Genomic DNA, 14220 nt, shown 5'->3' on the forward strand with positions numbered 1-14220 from the left:
TTTGCTGACGAAAAACGACACGCAGAAGGGATGACCCTGATAAAAATGAAAAGGGTAATACGCAGTCGAACATCCACAAAAAATCTCAAAGATTAGCGTCAAAAGAGAGGAGACTCGGAAAAATGTTTAACCAGTAAAACAAAAGCTTTAAATGAGAAAGAATTTTACTACCCAGGAAATCAGAGAAAGCAGCGAAGGACGAAGACAAACAAGAAACAGTCAGTACAATAACTTAAGGAAGGGAGGTATTCTGCGCAAAGAATAATCTACGCACAATTTAGAATGCAAGCTTAATTGCAAGGAAATAAGTTTTCATAGGCTACGTATAGAGTATGTTTCTTAATGAGGGTTAAACATGGACAACGAAAGCGGCATAAAGTCATGAGTAAAAGGATTCATAAAGTGGTGCTGACGAAAGCTAATGAAACAAAATTGGTTCGCTTCAAAAAGTAATGCATAAGGAGTAAGAAGAGTGAAATCAAAGAGAAGTTCAAAAACCATTAGAAGAAGACGGAGCAACTTAACCTGCCACATCTCAGTTATGATGGCCTGATGAAGATAATCGAAAATTTACTGTAGTCCTCCACTCTTATTAACTCCGTTACTTTTGCTTTCAAAGGTAATGCAAATTATGATTTTATTTTGCTATAATGCTACACGGTTTTTAGCGTTCTTCAAAGACACTTCACGAAGGTCAATTTTCAGGTTTTCCTTGAATGAACCTTCAATGTTTTGGGTAATATTGAGTACTTCGTAAAAATACAAATGTGAAGAAAGCGGAATAACTGACGCTTTGTAATGATGAGAAAATATAAAAACAACGGGTTCAATAATCTGTCCTATAGTTCGAGGTTTTAGAAGTTGTTTTCAATTATAGGATCCTCCAATGGAAGAGCATTAAGCGGTGTGCAGTTCCCCATATTGCTTCCGAGGCCATCGCACACCACTGGCACACAAAATAAAGAGGAAATATTTTTTGTTATCATGTTAAGAGGGCCATTAACTCTTTTGCCCTCGATCAAATATTGTTTCGTAGAATGAATGAATTGTTTTTTCACTCCGTGTGGAATTTATCAGTTTTAAGTTTGAGAAAGATAATTTAAATTTAGAGCCATTCATTTTTGCTAGCATTTCCCCACTTCGACCCTTGATAATCAAACCATAGGTTACGCGAAACGTATGAAGTAGCGAACGAATGAGGCTATTCGAATATTGAACAGGAGGATATTATTTATCATTAGAAATAAAATTCCATCCATTTTAGTCCCGTTTAAATAAACTTTGAGAATATTCCTTCAGAACTTTTGAAAATGCCAAAAAACAACATTATTCAGTATACGATTTACAGAGATTCACTGGATGATAATAAAAAATTATCTTATGAGGTCAAAAAAGTATAGCGTTAGCTAATGAAATCATTCAATTTGAGAAGGCTCCTTAAATATCGGTTTAAGTTTTGAGACTATAGAAATTCCTGAAACATTTTGAATGTAGTACGCTGACACATGGATGTGAGACATAAACACTAAGGAAGAAGGTGACCAAACTTGAGAAAAACAGACTTGAGGTTAGAAGGAGGAGTATAAGAACTATGTCGACAATTCTAATTGAGCACGCACCAAATGAAGTCCATGCAGATAAAAAACAAATGGAAAAATTGAAAACAAGAAACTTGAGGTCATCGGACAGTTACCCAAGCAACACAACTTCAAACGGAATCTCATACAAGGAAATTTTCTTTGGAAAATAAAGAAAGAACGACCGAGACCTTGATGCATTTAAGTTTTGGCGATGGATATGGGATGCACTTCTAACAACTACATGAAAAGGATGGGCGAAGATAGAGATTGTTAAAGCCATGACGTCAGAAGAGAGGGCAACTTTTAAAAGAGGAAGGACCTTAAGAAAACAGTATTCGGAACAGTAAAAGATTTGCGAAAGCCTAAAATTAATTTCAACAACTCTAATGATAAAAGTCTCCCTTCCGCAAAATTCAGCAAGTAGAGTTCAGGAGTAAGCAACCATGTTACAATTATTCGATCGTATTTTCAACCTTATGTTTCATAAAATTTTCTTTTCTTATTGCGCAGGCAAATTCTCCGATGGAAATGTGTGACTCAAAAATTCCCACATCAATAACGTTGGAAAACAAGAAAGGGACGATGAAATGGGTCTATAAGGGTAAAAAGAAACAGCAGGATAGGTAATATGAGCGTTATACGCGAGTATCTATCGCAGGAATTTCCTAATTGCACGGAGTCCTTAACTGGCTTTATAACTAAATGCGTTTGGAAGAAGTCAACGATTAAATTAGGAGCCTTTGCCATACATTTTGATCAACCTATAGATACCAGCGCAAGAAATTATCAAAAGCTGTTGTATTTACTAATAAAAGAGCCCATTGAAGGTTAATAGATTTTCAGAAAATTAGTACGATAGAAGATTATTTTATCAAGTTAAAATACTATCGAATAACAGCGGGAGAATCGATAGAAAATAACGACGAGACGTAAACTTGTTAACATTACATAGGAACAATCCAGTGCCCCAAAAAGTAACAGCTGCGAAATGAATCAGGTCAACTATACACCAAGTGTCAATATAATGAGAAGATCAATCGTCTAATTTATTCAGAAGACGCTAATATTTATAACGAACTGTAGGTAATATTTTAGATACCTCTAATTGTAAGAGGTATCTAATTGTCTGATGGTACGTTTAGCCAAACAAGTTAACGATGAATGGGATCGTAAGTACAAGAATCCGTCAACTTCATCTTGAGAACAGCTTCACAAAAAACCAGAACCCAAAAATCACCTCGTATCTTATCTGGTATTTGAAAGTTTTTAAGAAATCACGGAGAAAGAAACCAAACAAAAATAAAATTGTGTGTAATTGCGCATGCCCGTCATTTGAAAAAAAATCCTTCTATTTTTAGAAAACACTGAAGATTGGCATAATCATGGCAACTTTTTGGCTTATAGCATTATAATAAAATGTTGAAAGAAGAAAATTGCTTACCTTTCATTCCTCACGATGTATAAGAATTCCAAGAAATATCACTTGTAAAATTGCACACCACTACTTTCACACGGCTCGATTTTCTGAAAATAATAAGAAAAAATACACACATTAACAAAGCACTGTAATCATGCAGGAATCGGGAGTACAAAATAAATAAAATCTTAATATATTGTATTATCGCAGCAAAATCAGGCTGCCAAGGCGACGGAAAACTTTCAACTAGAAATTAAATTAGCGAGAAATGATAGTAAATCCACTTACTTATTCAATTGCCTCTACTCATTGATTGCTCAGGCCATCTAAGTCAACGACCAAGGAGAGAAAATAAAAGACGAGAACTGAAAGTTCTTGGTTGTATTCGAAGGAAACTCCCGAATAATTGAGATAAATTTAAGGGATGACAACCACTCGCTGAATACACCAAAGAGAGGCGTCTATTTCAACTCGGAACACGAAATATTAAGAACTCAGTCCCGGAGGCTCCGCTTAATACTACGTGAATGATAACACCAATGCAAGGATGTCAGTCGCATGTCAAATGGGACAGTCCTACACAACTCAATCATCTTGATGACAAGCCATCGGTATATCTTCCAAAATTTTCTTGCGGCGATTAGTTGAAAACTCGATCACATTAGTTTCTAGCCAACGATGGGAGACAAATCGTAACATTTTGAGTGTTCTCAAATCCTTAAGAAATCAACCAAGTAACACGCACGAAAGACCTTGGGTAAAGCACTTCGTCAGCGATCCTCAAACACACAAATCAGGTATAATTAATCAGAATGATCACGATAATATCAATGGACAATCTACCACTATCTAATACGTGTGACATGAAAGCAACATTACCGAACCTACATTACGAGGCATCGCACTTAATGATGAACAATCCAGACGTATCGCGTCTCACAACAGCAGTCGAACCCGTGAAAAAGTATAAGCGGCGATAACAATGGACACGTTGGAAAAATATTCTCACTATTCTCGTATTGGCAGGAACAATTAAAAACTACAAATCACCGACTAAGTATTACAAAAGTACTCCCTTCAAGCCTTGTCGTACTTTGCATACGGTAAAAAATTATCGTAGGCGATATAAAGCAGTGTAATCACAAATAATTATCGACATTAATGGCAGCAAATATAATGCTATCATGAACTCTAAAATGAAAAAGTAATGACACGCATATGAAAAGAGGAACCGATAACTTAAGCATGACTTGCTTACTTACCTCCTCACTCCAAGCCGGCTAACACCATACTGAAGAATCTGAGAGCCTTGGAATGAGTAGCGCCTGAGAATAGCCACCTGATTGGATAAGGCCTGTGACGTCACGAAAAAGTCAGATATATTTTCGTAAAAAAACTATAAAATGGATGGTTTTAACATATGAATGAATAGGATTTATTAGAATTAAATATTTAAAGGTAATACTTTATATAAATTCGTGTAAAATAGTTAATTTTTCCGAAAAATAATTTTTATGGAGAGTAAAAATTGCTACGTCACATGTTGTTCGCCTATGGCGAAAATTGATTGTCTTTTGTTTTCTTGTGACGTCGTTTACGTCTCTCCCAATAAGTTCGCTAGTTTCGGTGTCTGGCCGCTTTTGACTCTCCGACAGTCCTAATGTCCTATTCAATCATGTCCCACTATATTCCATTGTTAACCTTCCACACCCACTAACTTTCGCGGTATATTTCCTCCCCCACCCTATATTAACGATATTTTTTACCTTCGGCAGACTATGACTCATTCTCACGTGGCATTTCAAACTACTTCCGCACTCTTAGCGTAACAGTGTCCACTCCGACAGACCACCGTCAGTTACTCCATTTACATCGATGTGACGCCCAACGGATACACGGATGCAGCGACTTGACTGTTTATTGCATACATACCACGCTGGAGAAATTAAAAATGAGTGAAAAATGTGTGCAAGTGAAGCTTCAGTCAGAAGATAAGACGACACAAACAGCGGCTTATTTGGACGAAATTCACGTAATCGATCGTGACTAAGCGAGTGAGTACAAAAATGTTGTGTATATTTATTGCCATTATAATTTTCATTCCATCACTTAGTGCGCCGGTTTTCGACAAATTACCATCAAAATACAAAGATAAATTCGATTTTCGAAATTAAATGATACTATTCCTATATTAATCAAACCTCTAAATAGTTCCTTAAGAGGTGATAGAGGGTAAGAACTGTTATTCCATCGAACTTTGGTATTCTCCGATGCATTCTCAGGAATGCAATAAAAACCTCTTAGTGTCTGTCTTTCACGTGCGTTTTTCAGCAACCTTCTTCATTTGCGTGTGTTTTGACAATGATCCTATGGTCTAGCATTGTATCTGCTTTACTGTTTACAGGGAATGTGATTTACTGATTGTTACGGAGTGAAGGGGGAGATTTGGTACGGACGTGCGCGCGGAGTCAATATCCAATGGAGTGATCGTGATTATTACGTGAGCGCTGAAGTACAAGTCCTATCTATTAAGTGCCGTCATCTTAGATCGGAAATTCGGAAAACCGTTTCACGCAGCTCTCAATACTGCTCTCCTTTCAGCTATAATTACCATATTTGCGTCTATACAAACCATCACTTGGTTTGAGGAATTGATTGAGCGATGGCATTGGTTATATTTTTTGTGAACCCACTCAATTAAACTTCTACGCTGTAACCCAAATTTTCAGTCGTGCACTTAGTACCGTCACTTCAATTGGCACCCATGATTAATATTCCCTAAACTTATCGCGTGGATTTTAATGTACTACCGGCATTGTTTTTCAATTTTCAGTCCCACGAAAGTTAAATGTTTTCAATTCCTCAAGTTACATTCCTGTTTCTCAGCAATATTTAATTAGCATACGAAAACTGTGGTTAATTATTTACATTTTCTGGTGCCATATGTTCGTTTAATCATTTTATCACTACATTCCCAAGAAGAGCTGTAGATGAAGATAATACTTAGCATTTATTCAACGCATTCATTTATGATGATTATCAACTGTCCCGACTTCCAGTAATATTTCTAACGTCGTTCCCTTTTGTGCAATTTTGCAGTAACGCTGAACTATGAGTTCTCCTACCAATTGATCCTGGTGTTCGTCGGGACAGCTGTCACGCCTATGACCATGAAGTGAGAAGAAAATCGGGTGTGGGCACCTGTTACGTGCATGTTCGCGGAGCAGAAATATGGCAGAATAATCGTGAGTGAAAAAATTATTATTCATTTAGATACAAGTGAAATTGTGATCTATACAGGGGTGCCAACTCCCTCCACGGCTCACCATCACAAACCTGACGATTAAATATTCCAAAACAGATGACTCGCCTCCTACCCCCGTAACCTTTAATTTTTATTTCAATAAGCCTACTTTTTCTCACAAGCGCCCCTCATCGCCATCCTAAGTGATATTCACATTGTTTGGTGATGATCCTAAAATGGATGATAGATCAATGGATATGAGGACGGGGTTAAAGAGTAAATTTATACGAACATGGATTTAAAGAGTTCCCTCTTGGGGAGGGAATTAATCTTCGAAAAAATTATACTTGTGACTACGAGTATTTTCATTGCTAACCTTCGCCATTTATCATATTAATACTAAGGTTGGGATCTCAATATTGGTCTCAGATTATGACAATTGCGCGTCTCTAGTGTATAATGGAAGAAAAAGACCGAAATTTAAATTAAATCAGTGGAGGCAACAAACGACTATCGGACCGATTTGCTTCCTCCCACGAACTTCAGTTTTACGCACATGTTGAGCCCCCACCTCCAAACTCCTTCCTCAAACTTACCCTACCCACCTCGAATAGTACCTAATTTATTATTTCTTGGAGTGTGGGTCTGACCTTTAATTAGGTTTATATACGGGTGTTAACGGATTTCAGTTTCTCTATACGAAATGTCCTTGCGCGCGTACACATTAGGCATCAATTTCCATAAATTTATCACGTACGGTTTCAATTAGACATAGCATTATGTTGATGAGTGTCAATTATATTCACCTCGACTTGTTTTTTGCTAAATATGAATCCAAATTTTTTACGTCCGTAACTGTATAGTAAAGCTTTGTTCACAAATAGAGTCATCAATTGATTAATGGTGGATCAGAACAATAAACGACTTAATCTTTCCATCATAGAACAAATCGTGAATCAATCCTGTTCTATTACATGTTCCTATCCCTTTCTTTCCTTAACTATGAATTAATATATTGTATTTCATTTTGATATGTACCTAATTTTTCTCCATCCCCGGGTTTATTAATGTCTGAATTTCCCGCGTCACGTGATACATATGATGGACATACGTGTTCACCGAATAGGACGTTAGGCAGTTTATTTAAATCGGCATTCCACCAATAACAAAACTCCAGAATTGTAGGATCTATGAAACAGACTGGAGTTAGTAATTGAAAAACTCTTTCCTCACACTTACCCAACCCACTTCGAATAGTACCTAATTTATTATTTCTTGGAGGCATTGCCACGCCACGCCGAGATTTCCAAAATTTTTAACACACTATTCCCAGCCTTAAAGGCTGTCTACAGTGCATTTCAAGTTTTTTCGTTTCTAGTAAATTTTAATCAGTAAAGTCACAGTGTGGCAGATTGTGATAATTAGGGGGAGGGGATGTGGTGGGGGACTAAAGCGTATTTCGGGGTTTTATGTTTACCAATGTCGGTTGGGGAATAATTCCATAGGTTCTGGAGTAATTCATTTTCAGTATATTCTAAGGATCGCTCGAATTTTACAAGATTTGCTTTTAGCTCCACTAATATTGGAATGATTTTAAGGTCCTTCCGAATATCTTTATTTCGAATAAACCAGGGAGCGCCTATTAGTTTCCGAATGATTTTATTTTCAGTAGTCTGGATGCGGTTGAGGTGGGTTTTGGCTGCCATGAGCCAAACCGGCGATGCATAAGATAGAAGTGGTTTCAGCATTGTATTATAGAGAAGCAGTTTGGTCTTCAACGATAACGCTGACTTTTGATGTAGTAGTGGACCAAGCGAACGAGCAGCTGCAAGAGTTTTTCCAGTTGCATAATTAATATGCTGCTTCCATCTCATTTGCTTATCGAGAATTACACCAAGGAAGGTGGCTTTCTCTCGGCGGGGAATCTCAGTGTTGCCGTAAAAGATTGGCTCTCCTATGCCTGCTCTCGGACGTCGGGAAAACGTTATATGAACGCATTTTTTAGGATTGGCCGACAATTTCCAAGTATTTGCCCAGTCTTCATAGATATCAACTTGGCGTTGAAGGAGCTCAGCTGTAGTTCTTGGGTTTGAACCCTGGGCAATGAAGGTGGTATCATCTGCATAAAGAAAGGTTGAGGCGCCGGGAATGGTAGGAAGATCATTTGTGAAGAGGTTAAACAGGACAGGGGAGAGAATGGCGCCTTGAGGGACACCAGAGGAAATAGGAGCAGTTTCGGAAAAGGAGGAGTTGCATTGGACGAAGAAGGAGCGATCTGAGGTGAAGGATAGGATTCTTGGAGGCATTGGAATTGGAGCATGGATCAACTTCAAGAAGTTGCGTCAATAGATTTTACATTAATTGTGTAATGTTATTATATGTCTATTATAATGCGATTTAATTTATACAATTATCCTTCATAAGTACCAACTTATATTACTCAGATACCTACATTTTAATAAGAACGATATTTAGGAATATTTTCCCAAAGGAAAAGATTAGACTTCTGCTTTAAAAGTTGAAAATTCTCAGTTGAGTCTTTAACACGCATGTATGACCTCACAAATAAGTCATTGCCAGGGGGGGGGGGGACGCTTTTGCCAAAATTTAATGCTGTGAAAGGCGGCACGTAGCAGTCAAACATCCCACATAACCACGATCAAGTTGGCATTTCCATTTATTAAATGCGACATATTTAATGGATAAATCATGTTGCATTTTTAATTGTATTCTCACACATCCTTCCCAGCAAAGCGCACTAAAATTATTGAAATTATAGCCACGGAGGAAATGAGAGCTTCAGTCTACTTCGTAAGTCAACGCGGCGAGGAATTCACGCTAGGTGGGAGACCATAAGATGAACCACGCCTCCTCGTGGGAGCACAACAAACCCTCTTGAGTTGGGAGGGAGGGACTTTTCTTCGGTGAGGTCGAAATGGAGTGATTAGCTTTCGAGGAAGGGAATTTGACCAACGGAGTGATTTTTGTGACTGGGTGCTCTCGAGTCCGAGCAATTGATCCTCCCCCTCCCTCCTGTTGTTCAGCGATATGGGAAGGTTGGTTCAGCGTCGTCGCCAATTCGGCGTTCATTCTCGAGAAAAATTTCGTCTCCTGGGTGGTAAGGTTTTTGTCTCCGAGACTATACTAATGCTGCGCCTTTAGGGTAAAGAATTCTAACTATATTAAGAGTGATAAATCATTCCAAATTAAATAATTATAAATTTTCCGACATAATAATTTGTTCACATGCGTGGAGTTGAATTTACGTGGAAATTTTACGTGTCATTGGAATTTTTTTAATTATTACTTCACAAGGCGGGATAGGCACACCACTGAGAAATATAAAATCAGCACTCCCATCGCACGGTTATCCAGCGACTGAACTATGTTCTGAGTGGTAAATCTAATTAAGGTGGCACGAATATCACAAAATAGGGTATTCTCCATTCAGCTGCCACTCACCACGCCTGTAAACTGGTTTACAAAAGAGAGTGATCCGAACTTCATGGGGATATTATTAGATAAAGTTAATAATTAGTTTAAAAAAGTTAAAATCATTCTTACTTGTTTGTTTCCTTAGATTAGTAGCCTCGACTCTTTCAACAGGAATGAAGTTTAATCCCAAGGCCCCAGTATCGCTTGATGTGTTATTCTTCCTTTGTAACTCTCATTGTATCACAAAATGCTAAACACAATGTAATACAATCACCACAATGTGATTCCACACACACACACACCACCGAACACAATTATCACTATGCCAAGGGCTGACTCAGTGATTTCCAAATTCCGATTTCATCCCACTCCACATAGACCAATGCACTTGTTCACAATGCGCAACGAACAGTAAACGTTTTTTAGATGCATAAATCACTGTCTTAAATTTATTGAAAAATGGAATAATTACTTCACAACACGGAAAAGGCACGCCATTCTGAAAAATTCAACATTCCCATCACACGGCAATCCAGAAACTGAACTATACTCTGAGTGGCTTCGCACCGATCGGAAATTTTCTCCACCCTCAAATCAAAATTGAGTCATGCCGAAGTCCTAAAGCCACGATCAACTCAACCAGTCAGTACATGACCCCACAAATTGTTAGTCCCTAAAAAAATTACAAAAGTACGACCGGTTTAACAGTAGTGATGCTTTTTGTCTACCGCACGTGCAAATTCTAGTTATTACTCACGGTGGATTCGTATGGGCATTCTTCGCTTCGAGGGCATTGCCTGATTCAGTATGAAGCGAGAGATAAAAGACCAACTCTCACCGTGCCATAAGATAGATTCGACTGAATATTAAAATCGTAAGGTGAGGTGGGGAATCATAAATCCATAAATATAATATTATAACGATCGCCATATTTCTCCTTCGGCTGGAGCATAGATGTCCCCCACGAGACGTATCACGGGGACTGTGCACTACACTTGGGCAGGACCTCGGCACATTTATTTCAAACAGGAAAGATTCGGCAAATGCTAATGCAAGAGACACGAATGTTACAAAAGAGAGGACTCTAAATAGGCTACGCCCCGCGAATTTAAATGGCTTTACAAAAGAATCCGAATTTTACGGGGAAATAAGATAACATTAGGGGTGTTAATCGAAATTCATATTCGAGATGATAATCTATCAAAATCATTCCATTTCCGCGCTATTCCTCGTGATGAAAGATTATCTATTGCAAATACATGTAATGGGAATAAATTGATCACTCTGACCTCATCTCTAGGATAGAGTTTTTGAAAACCGTTTTCCATGCAACCCAAGCAACACTATGAACGTAACGTCCACGAGACACACTGGGGTCTCCTCTATGTGGAATCATTTTCGAACATCAATTTTACTAACACTTTCCATGCGGATGGTTTCTTAAGCAGTCGTGCCAGTCACCGCTGAGAAGGGTTCTCTTTTTGGCCTGTCGTCATCAATTGAACCCCTAGCCTCCGTGAGGCACTAGTCGTTCTTGACGAATATATAAATAATATAATATACTTAAGCTATATCGCATGACTGCAGTAATTCTTAATGCTTTTTTTCGCAGAAATATGATTATATGACATAATGGTACGATAATCAGTCTTTTAAAAATGAAATCAGCGAAAAATTAGATACGCCGTTGCATATGAACTCAAAATTTATACCCGCACTGAAAGTGTTGAAGAACAAAGAATACTCTCTGAAATAAGTTTTCTGTGGTAAGGAAAAAAACCGGAAGAAATAAAACAAAAGTTATACAGAAGCATCAAGTTATGGGAATATGATTTGATGTTTTCCCCTGCGATTAATGTGGGTAAAATCTTCTCGGGATTCCCACCGGGTTGATTAATCCATGTAAGACAACGATTAGAGCTCCGACTCGGGACTCGAAACGTTGGCTAATATAGAGAATTTAACCCGGTGGGAATCCCGAGAAGAGTTTGCCCAAGTTCTAGGAAGCTTCCTGTGTACCACGGAGCCGGTGCAGCCCCGAGCCTCCAAATGCGGAGCAGAAGCCGAGTCGAAGCAATCTTGTACCGCATGTGCTGTGGTGTATATTCCCCTTTCGCCTCCGATAATTATGTCACATTAAAATATAATTTTCTTCTCCCTTTAAAAATAATAATCCTTAATCCTTCGTGTAGGGAAAAGTTTTTAGTGTTGATTAAATATTCATGTTAAATTTATTGTTAGGCTAAACATGGAGTCTCTAATTTTTACCTCTAGCTATAGGAATTTGAAAGTTGGAGAAGCGAGTGGTAACAATCCGTGATATTCGACTTTTCTAATAACAGAATTGCTTATTCTTATTCACCGAAACTGATAGAGAAGCATAATGTAAGGACTGCAGACTTTTAGAAGGAGCACATGACGTCAGGAGTTAATCATTCCATTGTCCCCCCTGCTTCCACTTCTGCACAGACATTCCTTAAGGCCGAATTGGAGCCACGGCAGAAGCCGCTTTTTACGGGTATATGGAACACCTTTTAAAACGGACTGTAGGAACCTCTTTCCCCCGAATTGCGACGGAGGGGCAGCCTAATCAGCTGATTTCTCTCCATGACACGACGATACGAATCAAATCAACTGATTTTGGCGTTACGTGGTGGAACATAGTTATGTTCATGGTACAGCAAAGCAAAAAAAGCCCTGCTCCACAAATAATTTAACGTTGTCCACTAGTTTCAACGTCATAGCGTTATTAACAAGATAAACAGACAGATCACATACATTACAGGGCACCATATTACTGACAACGGGTAAAGGGGAACAGAGATACGGTCAGGTGGTGATGAGGCTAAGGGGGGGGAGCAGAGAGGATTAGCAAGGAAAAAGTCAAATTTGAAAACAGTGGAAAAGAATCGGGAACTTTTAAACAAGCCATTTAAAATACTAATGTTAGGTGCAAGGGAATATTTAGAGGCAATATTGAGACTTCAAATCACATTTATCCAACCTTTTCATAGAAATGTGATTTTAACATTAAATTTTTACATAAATTTGACAAAAGTCTGACTCTTGTTGTTTTTGAAATTTTTGAAATCACTAACTGCTTTCTTGCACTTATGTTTACAATTTTAAATGGCATGAGTGAATTTAAATATTCCTAATTTTTGTCGACTGTGTTTAAATCTGTCTTTTTCCTATCTAACCCTCCCTCTCCCCCCTTAACCTCCTCACTGCCTTCCCTTCCCTCTGCTCCCCTCCTCGCTCTTATACTTTTATACTTTGACCCCCCCCCCCTCCCTTCACCTCCCTTCCACCTTTCTCTTAATCCGGCTTCACCATCCCCTCCTCCCGTTGTTGAATAAATACAAGGCAAGGCTATGTACACGATCTTTCTGTTTATAGCTATAGTCGTTGGAGGTAGTAGAGAGCATTTAATTATTTGAAATATTTATTAAAATTATTAATTAAATTATTTAATGTTATTACTTTTTATTTAAATTAAGTTTTGAATTAAAATTAAATTAAATTAATTTTTTACTTAAATTTTAATTTAATATTTGATTTAATGAACTCATTTTCTGTATTCTCCCACTAATACAACGATACGAAATCTGCGTTGCGGTTGAAAATACCTCCCTACTATTAAATTGCACAGACCGCTCTCTTCTTCCTCCCTTCACCCTCTCTCTTCGTAAAAAACACTTCATTTCCCCCCCCCCCCTTTCTTCCTTCCCTTTCCTAGAGCTATAAATACTCTACAATGTATAGTAATGTAAGCTCTATGCGTAGAACTCAGGAAAACAGGTGCAGTAGACAAAACGTAAGACCCCAGTTCAACCGGGCCATTTTTGAGGCATTAAAAAGTCGTGAACTAGGCCATTTACTAATTGGTGAACTTTCTCAGGGACTGTCCTGCGATAACAATTGTTCAAACGCGGGGCTCAAAGATTCCATGACTTACATCCGGGCATAGTATCGCATCCAGGAGTTGAATGGCGTTCGTTTACGCGGCGCGCGAGCCTGTGGAATCAGTCGTCCGACCATAATTAAGAGTCCTGCGTCAAAACCACAAGGTCTAGCTGGGGCAACTGGAGACCGAAACGCATGGAAGCAGTTTGTACGAACAACATGCATTTTTGAACGTTGCACTGATGTATTGCAAAACATTTCGGAATAGTTTTCATACCAAGTGTTTATCGTCAAGCATCATATCTACGGTCTGTAAAGAAAAGTAAGACACCCGACTTCAAGGAGCTCTATCCTCTAAAATAATCAATTAATTTCAGTGAAACAGAAAACGAACGAAAGAGAAATTATTTCTGCGTTGGATCTTTTACAAGAAACAACTTTGAAAATGACCAAAATATATAATTTTATTTTGATAACTTACATCATTTTAGAAATATTAATCACTTTCTAAAATCGATCTAACTAACTTAAATAATCTTCAGCTCCACATTATTTCCTTCACTTGATTTTTTTTCGTAAAGGAAGTACCTACCCGTCTTTGCGTGTATTTTGCGGCATTCCCGTAATTTTCGTCCAGT

General features: G+C 38.2%; 1 long non-coding RNA gene across 1 annotated transcript in view; it reads right to left on the minus strand.

Moving 5' to 3' along the window:
• LOC124159651 overlaps positions 1–10190 on the minus strand; it is a 29658-nt gene extending 19468 nt beyond the window's left edge. Inside the window, exons 1-2 of the long non-coding RNA XR_006865005.1 lie at positions 9806–10190; positions 3022–3104 (exon numbers count right to left, since the gene is read on the minus strand). This is a non-coding gene — a long non-coding RNA (uncharacterized LOC124159651). The remainder of the gene's footprint in view (positions 1–3021; positions 3105–9805) is intronic.
• Between the last annotated feature and the right edge of the window lie 4030 nt (positions 10191–14220).

This window comes from Ischnura elegans, chromosome 5 (genome assembly GCF_921293095.1).
Source record: "Ischnura elegans chromosome 5, ioIscEleg1.1, whole genome shotgun sequence".
NCBI classification, from domain to species: domain Eukaryota; kingdom Metazoa; phylum Arthropoda; class Insecta; order Odonata; family Coenagrionidae; genus Ischnura; species Ischnura elegans.